We start from the raw sequence: 10,914 nt of genomic DNA, 5'->3' as shown, positions 1-10,914 counted from the left end.
ATGGTGGTGGTGGTGGTGGTGATGATGATGGTGATAATGGTAATGATGGTGGGGATGCTGGTGGTGGTGATGATAAAGGTGATGGTGGTGGTGGTGATGATGGTGATAATCGTAATGATGGTGATGGTGGTGATGATGATGATGGTGATGATGATGATGGTGGTGGTGGTGGTGGTGATGATGATGGTGATGATGGTGGGGATGGTGGTGGAGATGATGGTGGGGATGATGGTGATGATGATGGTGATGATGGTGATAATGGTAACGATGGTGGGGATGCTGGTGGTGGTGGGATGATGGTGGGGATGATGTTTTTACTACCTCCAAATTTTCTCCTTCAAGGGATGCTCCTGTTTTCTGCCGTCACTGCTTGTGACGTAGAACTTCACAGATGTGAGGACCTCTGGGTGGGTGGCAGGCCCGGGCCTGGGTGAGAGCCGAGCTGTCAATGGCAGGAACAGACCTGCGTCCTGAATGATGTCAGCTATGTCACCTTGCCTCCTGGGCTCCGGTTTCTCCTTCTGTGAAACAGTGAGGTTGAACTGGGTGATTCCTAAAGGGTCCTTCTGGCTTTAAGGTTTTCTGACACAGTTTTTGTTTGACAGCAAGTGGTTTTGCAAGGATCTTTCTTCCTCCTTCAGATATTTATATTTTCTGCCATCATTTCGACAAAGCCTGTCTTGGAGGTGCCTTTACCTGGACATCCAGCAACGAGCTGGCGTTGGACATGCAGAGATACATACACACAGGGTTACTTCTGTGAGAGAGAGAGAGAGAGAGTGTGTGTGTGTGTGTGTGTGTGTGTGTGCACGCACGCACCCCCAGCAGACCCCCGACATCCCAGAATGCAGACACCAATGCCTCCAAGACCCACAAATTCAGCACAGCAAAGGCACTGACTTCACCGAGAAGAAACAATCAAGCTCCAGTGTGGCTCCTGGGTGGCTGGCTAGGTTCATCCATAGTTACACATCCCGGGAAGGGCGGGGACAGGAGCACCGCACCCCCAAAGCCGCACCCGCTCCAATGGACCTCTCCAGTCGCTGGAGAGACGGGACTTTCCAGCACAGACCTAGGGGACTGGACTGGAGCTCTGCTTCCAGGAAGCGTGGCTGGAGACCTCGAGCAAGTCACCTCTCCGCTTGGGGCTCAGGTCCCCTCCTGTTCCCTGCGGGGACGGTCGGTCCTGCCCGGCCTCTCTCGAGATTATCGTGAGGACTGAACTGCTGGACACGTACCAAACCCTCCGTGCACTGTCGGGTCCCGTGTGAGCATGGGGCTGATGTTCCAGGCATGTGGTTGCACGCATTTTAGGATAAGTTAGCGCCTGCGACCCCAGACCTCCTCCCGGGGCTGTGCCAGGGATGCAGCATGTCACGATGCTCAGTGCCCAGCTCACAGCAAGAGCTTCGAAAATGAATCTCCTTCTCCTCCTTGCACTCCCTCTTCCTCTCCCCCTCCCTCTTCATTATAATCATTATTATTAATTGTTATTCTACACAAAGCAAAGACATGCTTTAGTTAGAAAACACGGAAAGGGACCAGCGATGTCTTCAAATGGACACCACCAGCTCTTAGCTCGCTCCAGAGCAGATGCTTCTAAAACAGCCTACAGGTGGTGGTGGGGGTCCGAGGCCCCCGCCAGCACTGTCCTTGCTGTGAGTACTGGGACTGAGGGGCTGCGGGTGCCGTGTGGCTGTCCCCTAGGGAAGCTTGTCTCGTCCCCTCCTGTCTTCCTGTGGCCAGGGCCTCCTGTGAGCTGCCTGCTGAAGGGGTGTGTGGGCAGCGGCTGAGCAGAGGGTCTGGGGCCCGAGAACATGCAGAGAGTCCCTCTGTCCCAGGGCCGCCCAGGCCAGGACACAGGGGACATTATGCTGGGCTGGCTCCGCCCCAGGCAATGGTTTTGTTTTGTTTTGTTTTAAGCAGGAGACTAAATGTTTGAACATATGCAGACACGCGTGATGGAGTGGCCGCAAGACCTGGGAGCTGGAAGCTGGGGGTACCAGGACGGGCAGGTGAGCGCTCAGCATCTTGCTGGGCTGAACTGTGCCCAGGCGGCCGTGGAGATGGGCCTCAGGGCTGTGCGTCTGAGGACCGGCTCACAGAGCAGATGTGGGGTGGAGGGTGTGGGGTTTGGAGGGACATGTTGGGGAGATGCGGTCGGGGGAAGGGCCTTTGCTGCAGCTGCTCCAGTCCTGGCTCTGAGGCTTCTTAGCTGTGACCCCTGCGAGCCACCCTGTCTCCAGGGACAAAGGAGTGTGCGGTACAGGAGGGCTTCAGGTGGCAGTGACAGTGTGCTGTACAGCTGACCGTTAGCTTAGGCGGCCTGGGGCACGTTCTGAACCCCCTGGACCTAGTTCCCTCCTCGGGGTGACCATCCCCATCTCTGGAGGACGGCTGGACACACAGGTTACAGCAGGGGAGGGCCGGGCTCCGCAGACACGTGGGGACGCCTACCCTCTGCCCGGGACACAGCCCAGGAGACAGATGTCAGCCCTGGAGGGGGTGGAGACGCGGGAGGGGTGGGTCCCGAGGTGCTCAGCCTGCGGTCACCTGAGGGCTGGGGTCTCATGCCCCTCTCTGAATCCTTCTGGAACCCGACAGAGCGCCGCTCGGAGCAGCTCGTCAGAGAGCTCTGCAGGGAGACGCCTCTTTCATTCGCCGAGAGAAAAGCAAAGTGTACCGGAGCGAGTTGTGTCCCCCTAAAAGGTAGGCTCAAGTTCTCTGCCATTACCTGCGAATGGGCCTTATTTGGAAACAGGGCCTTTGCAGATATCATCAACATTAAGATGAGATCATGCTGGACTAGGGTGGTGATTCCAATAGCTGGGGTCTTTATGAAAAGAGGGCGATTTGGACAGACTCAGAAGAAAGGGCCATGTGATCATGGAGCCCCCCAGAGCTGGAGGAGGCAGGAGGGACCCCCCACCCAGAGCCTCTGGAGTGAGCACAGCCGCACGACACCTGGATTTGGGGCATCTGGCCCCAGAACTGTGAGAGGATACATGTCTGTTGCTTTAACCCACCCAGTTTGTGGTGATTTGTTATGGCCGCCCTGGAAAACGCAGGCACCACCCGGGGAACCAAGAAACAGGCGGTGACACGAACAGGCGACTTGAGGAAGAAATACCATGGCCGATGCACAGAACACGCTGCTTCCGTGAAGCATGGAGACATCAGTGATGTGACTGACACTTTGCTGTTTTTCTTCAGCAAATTGTCAAAGATTTAAAACACATAGACTCTGCGAGTCTGGCCAGGGCATGCGACACGGATAACTCACAGGGCTGTTTCCCAGAGTCTTCTTCCCTTTTGTGAGTTCATCCTGGAAGCAGTCACACCAGGCGAGGTGTGCCCTCCCCTCACCTCGTGATGTCTAAGGTGGACGTGATCTACATAAAAGCCGTGATAGAGCCTGACGCCAGAAAGCACTGGAATCCCGCGTCCGCCGCCCAGGAAACTGTTCCTTCTGTGTCAGCGTGAAAAGCCGCTTACAAGAGACATCAGTGCTAATTTCATGAAAAAGCAATGAGACTTGTGTGCTCGGGGCGCAGGAGCCTGCCGAGTCAGCAGTGGGCATCCCTGGGCTGCAGAATCAAGCGGAATTTTGAAATTTCCCTGTTTGGGTTTTGCTGTAGTTTCCAAACTTTGTGTAAAAAACAGGTATTATTTTTGAAACAGGAAAACAATGCAATTAAAAGCAGTGGTCTTGGCCCAAGAGCTCAAAGCCACCGCCTGCTGGCCTGCTGGGGCTCAAGTTGGCGGCAGAGGGGGGGTCCCCGGGGCGGGAGCAGACGGAGCAGACAGCTGTGGTTTCTGAGGCTGTGGCGGCAGCAGCTTGTTGTGACTGTGCTGAAGTCCCTGAGGCTGGGGTCGATGGTCCGGCGGTGGCTTCTGTGACTGCACAGCCCTCACCCCCACAGCCCTGTGACAGCCTGCTTTGTCATCTGAGAGATGGGGTGGTGGGACAGTGTCACCCCATGGAACTGTCACGAGAACGCCCATGTGCTCGGGGAGTGCTGTGTGAACTGAGCACCCCACCGCCCGATGAGGGGCTGGGCCCAGAGAGGCCAAGTGATTCACCCCAGGTCACACAGCAATGGGCTGTGGGCCAACATTACTAAACCCTACTTTGGCCGACCTCAATTCCCATGTTCTTTCCACATGGAGAAGTGCGAGAGGAGGCCTCACAGGTCCAGGTGTGGATGGGCGGCCCCCTGGACCTGCTACGCCGACCTCAGGCTGATTTGGAACACCACAAGGACCCACTCGGCCCTGCCTACAGGCCGACGACGACGTGGAGGGGCCCAGGGAAGAAGCGAGCAGGCCTGAGCCCTAGGGCCGGATTTGCATGTCATTTGCATGCCAGACTGGACGCGGTCCCCCAATGGTGGGTGCAGGGCATGGCCTGGGAGGTGGGCTCCTGTGTGAAACGGCCAGGGAAGGACTCCTGAGGTCAGCTGACGTGAGGTCAGAGCCTGTGTGGGGCTCAGTGTCACCGGCTCAGTGTTGGCTCCTGGATACTTGTTACCAGCCTGGGGTCAGCCGGACCGGGTCCCCTTGGAGGAAGTGCCACTGAGGCCAGGGGGGCGGGGTGACTTGTCTGAGGGTGCCCAGCAGGAAGTGGCCCCTGCTCCAGGAGAGACCATAGGGCTGGACCTACCTCCAGGGGGGGGCTTATTCCCCGGCGGGGGAGGGGGAATCCCTGGCCAGAGAGCTCCCTGAGGCTGGGCCACTCCCCACTCCCCTCAGAGAAGGACAACGGTGGGGACAGGCCCTCAGGTTCAACAAGGAGCACAGCCACCGCAGAGGCCACGCTCTCCGGGCCACACGCTCCCTGGGCTGCTCCCAGCCAAGGACCAAGCTCCAGCCCCGGAGAAGCAGAGCCTGACAGCACCACAATGCCTTCAAAGGCGATGGCAGAGCCGTCAGGCCTCTGAGACTGGGCAGGGGGCTCTGCTTTGTCTGCTGCTGGAGCGGGGCTGCGTCCATCCCCAGGGGAACCCTCCACAGACGCGCAAGCACGCAGGGTCCTCGTCCCCACCGTCCTCCCCTCTCCTTGGCCCGTCAAGGCTGTCACGGGCTCCGGAGCCCGACCCAGAGGCCCGGCCATCTGTCCAGAAGGCCCAGGCCCTCGACGCCAAACCCCCTTCCTGGAGCAGAGGCGGGGTGAGCGCACAGGCCTGCTTGTGTTTGATACAAGCGCTGGATTGTTCTCTCTGCCCTTGTCGGCTATTATGCGGAGGCCAGTCCTAAAATAATATCACATTTCCTCTCTCATCATTTGGACGGAGGATGCGCATCCGGGATCGAGCTGGATGGCGTGCTTTCATGTGTGGACACCGGGGGCTTCCGTGCCACCTCCCAGGGGCTCTGTGCCGCCCGCGTCCCCCGAGTCCCCAGCGTGGGAGCTGCTCTGAGGGGGGCACTGCTTCTGTTTTTTCATAAATACGTCTCCTGGAAAGTTGGTCTCTTCACCGATTGTTCAGCATTCCAGACGGGGCCCTGGACCCCAGGGGCCGGAGCCAGTGACTGGCTGGTGACAGAAGGCAGGTCTGGCTCGAGGAGGCACCCCTGGGAGATGGTGGTGCCTGGCGCGTGCTAGGTAGTCAGCACACACGTGGGTGGACCCCGGCACAGGGAGCGCTCACACGGGCAGCCTCCTCTCTGCGGCCACGGTCGCTTTGCTTTGCTTTCTAAGTGCCTGTTTTCGTTTATCATAGCGCCTGGGATGTGTGCTTCCTCCTGAGAGCCTCAGGGCCTCCCTGTGTTCCTTGCAAGTGTTCCGGTGCCCTAAGTGCGAGGGAAGAGGGTGGAGGCCACTCCTCGTGGGCCTCCTGGGGGAGGGTGAAGCCCAGGCTTCCGCGCCACTCAGACCGCTTTCACATCCCAGCCCGTCTCTAGTTCCGGTACCTTGGCCTTCAGCTCTCCTGGTTAAGCAGTTTCAAAGGAGGACCCGGATGGAGACCCAGCTGTTTGCTCCCATTGCTAGAATCACTGTGACGGGGCAGCTGCACCTGCAGGGTGAGGGGGGCTTAGCGTCCAGAGCAGCGCTGCCCACGAGGCGTCCCAGGGGAACACGGACTCCTGGTGAGCCGCCAAAAAGCAGAATTAGCACCTCCTCGGATTCAATTAGCGGTTGTGTTCCTGGAAAAGTCGGTGCCTTGAGATCATGCATATTGTGATGGAAGGAAAACAGGAGCCAGATGAGGGGACGCCCGCAGGACGCTCCAAAGGCAGGGGCTCCTGGGACACTTCCTCGCGTGGGCTGGCCTGTGCGTGGCTGAACGTGGACGAGCCCGGCCCTAGGGCCAGCAGTGCCCTGCAGGCCTCGGCAACCACGGTGCTCCAACGGGATGGTTCCACTGTCTCTGAGAACCCCTGGCTTCGGCTTCCTGTGTAGGCCCCCCAAACCTTGCCAGGCCCTGGCCGGCGCCCGGAGACCCCCGTTTCTCTGTTCCCTTAGCTGGTGCTCCAGTGGGGAGCAAGCAGCCTTGTAGTTGGGACTGTGGTCCTGCCGCTGGGGACCACGGAGACCTGGGCAAGGATGACTGGAGAAGGCGCCCACCCTCTGTCCTACTGGCCACCCCTGGGACACAGACGTCCGCTTTGTGAAACTCCCAAACCAAACGTGGACACGTGAGGGCCAGTTTAGGTGGGCTGAGGTCGCAGGTAAGACACATTTTCATCCTGAAAGAAAGACAGCAGCTCCCGCAGTTTGGGGGACGCCCGAGTGGTGCCTCCATGCCTCCCCCCGTCCCCCACAAACCTCCCTTGAGAGTGGAACACCGTCACCGGGGTGTCGGCCGTTCGGTGTGTCCTTCTGAATTGTCACAGCCCCTCGGAGGTCTACGAGCCCCAGGCAGAGACGGTCCCGTGTGGTCTGCAGGGGCCGAGGGCCCCAAGCAAAGGAGAGTTTGCTTTCACTTTGAGCACAAAACCCCAGCCATGGCTCCTGTTTGAGTGCAGAAAGGCCAGGCAAGCCTGGGACAATTTCAGCAACAAAATCAATAATGATAGTGACAGAGGCATAACCAGCAATTACAGTAATGATGACACAGGAGTAACCAATAGAATAAAACAGTGTCCGTGAGTCCATAATGGTTCACAGCATTGCTTCCGTCCCTGCGTGCGGGAGGGCAGACCTCTCCCAGCACAGCCCGGGCAGTCGGTGCAGGGGAGTGAGTGTTTGTGCCTCAAACGTGGCAGGACGAGCTGCTGCCGACAAGGACCATCGATGGATGCTAAAAGCAGCACACCAGAGCTCCACGGCAAAGAGGAGATTTACACAGTCACGTGAGACGCACCTTAATTACAAAGAGAAAAGGAGTAGCTTACAGCGCGGCCACGCGGCACCACTTAACCAAGTGATGGACGTCACCACGGCCGGGAGTGGGACCCAGAGGCACAGGTGACCCCAGGCTCACGCTCCGAGAAGGACACGACATCACTTCTGCGGGATTCCCGCCAAAATACACAACCTCTGTGTCATGGTGAAAAATATCACACAAATGCAAACTGAGGTACGTTTTCAAAATAACTGGCCAGTACTCCCTTTTCAAAAGTGTCAAGGTCACGGGCGACTGAGGAACGATCCCGGATGGGAAGAGACTAACTAAGGGGCCACGGCCAACCGATGCCATGTGGGACCCTGGCTGGACCCTCAACCAGAGAAAGGAGGTCACGGGTCAGCTGGTGAGGTTCCGCTGAGTCTGGAGGGGGATGGATTGCCATGAATCAACATGAATTGTCCCGCTCTGCGTCGCAAGTCGATATCAGGAGGGCCCGGGGGAGGTACCCGAACCCTGTGCTAGTTTTGCAATTAAAATGGTTTCAAAATAAATAAGTGAGTGAGAAGGCCAGGGTCAAACACCTCATAGCCTCTGGCTGGAACCTCCTAGGTCTTCCAGAGCGTGGCTCTGGGTCCTGCGTGGATGCCTCCACCGTCCTGGCCACAGCCTCTGAATGGACTCCAGGTGGCAACATCTGTCCTCAAGGCAGTGTAGACACGGGGCGGACTGGGGCCAGGGGGCGGAGAGCTGACCTCCCCCATCCCCATCCCTCCGTGATTCCCTTACTGGAGCGGCTCCGGTAAACTTGTAAATAGGATGAGTCCCTGCCCCAGCCCCCCGCCCCTAGCCCTAACCCTCTCCCCCTGGGGCCCCCGGGGAAAGGCCCTGTGGAGAACGGAATAATGAATCCCAAAGATGTCCATGCGCTGACCCAGAGCCTGTGAACGTTACCCTGCATGGCAGAGTCCCTGCGCAAAGGGGGACAAGTTAGCGACCCTGAGATGGGAGATGACCCTGGATTATGGTGGGAGAGGGTGCCCAGTGTCGCCACGAGGGTCCAGGTAAGAGGGAGACAGGACGGCCTGAGTCCGTGAGAGGTCTGAAGACTCTACAGGGCTGGTGTGGAAGGTAGGGGAAGGGGCCACGAGCCAGGAAACGCAGGTGCCTCCAGAAGCTGGAACAGGCAGGAGACACACTCACTCCTGGAGCCTCCAGGGCGTGTCATTCTGCCGACACCGTGATTTTCACCCAGTGAGATTTCTGACCTCCAGAACAGTAAGGTAAGAAACGCGTGGAGCTCGAAGCCACTCATTTTGTGGTCGCTTGTTGTGGCAGCCACAGGACCCGCGTGCACTGAGTGAGGCGGTAGTGATGATAATGAATTAGGTCGTCTTGAGCGTAAACCATGTGCCCAGCTGTTGTGCTTTATACACGGTAGCACTTGATCCCCACAAGAGCGTCCAGACGGTCGGAACTGTCCCCACCCCAAGATACGGCAGCCTGGGAGTAGCGACGTAAAGTCAGCGCCCATGGTGACCAGATGCAGGCAGAATAGGGAGGAGACGGGATTTGGATCAGGAATCTGAATGCTCTCCTTCTGACGGCTTGTGAGATGGCACCCCGTCTGCTGTGATAAGTTAAATGGGACCCTCGGTCCCCCTCACTTGCCCCCATCACAGCTCCTATTTGCCAAGGATGGTGGAGGATATTCATGACCGAGCCCGGCCCCCAGGCCAATCCAGTCCCAGGGAGTTGACTTCTCATGGCCAGGACCCTCTGGTGGCAAGTGACAGAAAACCTGACCCACATGGACCAAAGCTAGAAAGGGAAAGTTTGGCTCACGTAATGGGAGAGACCAGTGGTAGCCCTGGCCCCTTGCTGGCTGCTTTCTCCCATGGTGCAGCCTCAAGCCCTCCCGGTCCAGCAGCAAATGGTCCCTCCTGACAGCCCAGAGTACGTGGTCACAGACTCTGGAGGGCCACAGTGGCCGGGGGACGGATGCTCTGATCCCTGGAGCTGCGGATGGAGACAACAGCGGCCTGAAGCCCAGCAGGTAGGGAGAGTGACATAAACCAGAGAAGGAGGGGGACAATGCCGAGGGTTAAAAACTCAACAAATACCCAGCACCTTAGCTTAGCTTCCACTCTGCAGGTAAGAGGAGTGGAGTCTGGATCTGCCTGAGATTACGTGGCAAATACTCAGCAGGGCTGGGACTCTGCTCAGAGATTCCCAGCAGTGCTATTTTAGTGTCTCCACATACAACTGGAAAATGAAATTTAGAACTCAATGCCATCTGAAACATCACAAAACAGCAACTATCTAGGAATAAACGCATGAAAGATATGCAAAACCTTCAGGCAGAAAAACTGCATCACATCCCTGAGGGAAGTTCAGTAAGAACCAAATAAAGGTAGGGCTACATCCCTGGTTTGGGAGACGCAATGGTTTAAAGATGTCAGTTCATCCCAAACTGATCTATGGAGTCAATGCAATTCCAATCAAAGTCCCAGTAGGTTTTTGTTGGGTTTTTTTTGGCGGTACGCGGGCCTCTCACTGTTGTGGCCTCTCCCGTCGCAGAGCAAAGGCTCCGGACACACAGGTTCAGCGGCCATGGCTCATGGGCCCAGCTGCTCCGCGGCATGTGGGATCTTCCCGGACCGGGGCACGAACCCGTGTCCCCTGCATCGGCAGGCGGACTCTCAACCACTGCGCCACCAGAGAAGCCCCCCAGTAGGTTTTTTGAAGTCAATAAGCGAATCCTAAAATTTATGGGGAAATGTAAAAGAACAAATATAATGGAGTCTAGAGCTTCTAAAACATGTCACTCACAACGTGTGGGACACAATCCAAAATTACCTGACATATAAAGAAACAAGAAAATGTGACTCTTTCTCAAGACAACCAACAGAGGCCAATCCTGATGTGACCCAGATGTTAGACTCAGTGGACAAGGATTTTAAAGCATCTATTTCATTAGGCTCAAGGATGTAAAGGAAATTATGTTTGTAATAAGTGAAAAGACAGGAAACCTCAACAGAAAAAACAGAAACTATAAAAAGGAAACAACCAGAAATTCTAGAACTAAAAAAATGCAATGTGTGAAATAAAAAAAATCACTAGATGGGCTATATGGCAGAATGCGGATGACAGAGGAAAAAAGTCAGTGATCTTGAACACAGATGGATAGAAGTCACAGATGGATAGAAGTTATTTAATTTGAAAGCAGAGAGATAAAGATTGAAATTAAAATTCACAGAGACTCAAGAGACGTACAGAACAATATCAAAAGGTCCACTGTACGTGTACTTGAAGTTGCAGAGGAGAGGAAGGTTAGAATGGGGCAAAAATATTATTTGGATAAACAACAGCTGAAAATTTCCCCAATTTGGTGAAAGACATAGATTTACAGATTTAGGAAACTCATCGGATCCCAAGCAAGAGAAATACAATGAAAACTACACTTAGGTTTGTCACAAACTTCTGAAAACCAAGGATAAAAAGAAAATCTTGACAGTAACCAAAGATAAGTGGCACCAAAAAGCCAGGGGAATAATGACCCAAATTACCACTGAATCCTCATGAAAATCAATAGGAGCCAGAAGCCAGTAGAACATCTTTAAAG

The 10,914-nt window shown here is 55.9% G+C and overlaps 1 long non-coding RNA gene across 2 annotated transcripts; it reads left to right on the top strand.

The window, feature by feature from the left end:
* The first annotated feature begins 241 nt into the window (after positions 1 to 241).
* On the top strand, positions 242 to 3,677 carry LOC132480313 (uncharacterized). 2 transcript variants are annotated; one of them, XR_009530629.1, is made up of 3 exons: positions 242 to 1,658; positions 1,927 to 2,015; positions 2,605 to 3,677. It is a non-coding gene; the product is annotated as an uncharacterized LOC132480313 (long non-coding RNA). The 2 variants fall into 2 exon arrangements; XR_009530630.1 differs by having other exon boundaries at positions 1,924 to 2,015.
* Positions 3,678 to 10,914: the final 7,237 nt, after the last annotated feature.

Source organism: Mesoplodon densirostris, chromosome 19 (assembly GCF_025265405.1).
Source record: "Mesoplodon densirostris isolate mMesDen1 chromosome 19, mMesDen1 primary haplotype, whole genome shotgun sequence".
Lineage (NCBI taxonomy): Eukaryota > Metazoa > Chordata > Mammalia > Artiodactyla > Ziphiidae > Mesoplodon > Mesoplodon densirostris.
Note: the sequence above shows the minus strand (reverse complement) of the source record. Positions and strands in the feature narration are given on the sequence as shown.